The 626-nt window shown below is 28.0% G+C and overlaps 1 long non-coding RNA gene across 1 annotated transcript; it reads left to right on the plus strand.

The window, feature by feature from the left end:
* The first annotated feature begins 22 nt into the window (after positions 1–22).
* LOC106127800 (uncharacterized) lies at positions 23–563 on the plus strand. The gene is made up of 2 exons (XR_001228423.1): positions 23–382; positions 466–563. It is a non-coding gene; the product is annotated as an uncharacterized LOC106127800 (long non-coding RNA).
* The last annotated feature ends 63 nt before the right edge of the window (positions 564–626 follow it).

Below are 626 nucleotides of genomic sequence, written 5' to 3' on the forward strand. Positions count from 1 at the left end.
AATTTTAACCTTTTAAATTGGCTTGATATTTAGTATAAAATGGTTTGCTCGAAACATGAAAAAGAATCAATAATAAAGATTAACTTAAACATTATTTAGGTTGTGTGTAGAATATCTCTCTATGATTGTTTCAAATATTGTAGATCGAACTGTAAATTGGTCATGACATGTCAAGTTTTTCAAACTAATTTGATTTATGATTCTATCATAGACATTTCACAAAAATGGGCAGGCAATAAAAGTTCCTATCTGTACCTGTATTAACTAATCATAATTTTTTACATGGTTTGTGAGTTCCATCATTGTAGAGAATTGCAAAGAAGTTTTGTAAGTAAAGGGAAAGAGATCCATATAATCAAAGAAACCACTTTTTTTTAATAAGGTATGTAATTAGGTGAAAAGCAATAATTAAATTGATTATGTTGTACACTTGAATCAATTAATTACCATTTCATTCTGTTGCAGATGAATGAATGCACCTCTTCAAGTTCTACAGAATTATTAAATGAAGGAATCTGCTTCAGAATTACTGACTGCATGTCGCTGCAACATCTGTGCTACAAGTTTGATTGTTTGATAATTGTAATTCTAAACTAAATTTGAAAAATAACTTATTATATGGAGTA

This window comes from Papilio xuthus, unplaced genomic scaffold (genome assembly GCF_000836235.2).
Source record: "Papilio xuthus unplaced genomic scaffold, Pxut_1.1 DF824561.1, whole genome shotgun sequence".
Lineage (NCBI taxonomy): Eukaryota > Metazoa > Arthropoda > Insecta > Lepidoptera > Papilionidae > Papilio > Papilio xuthus.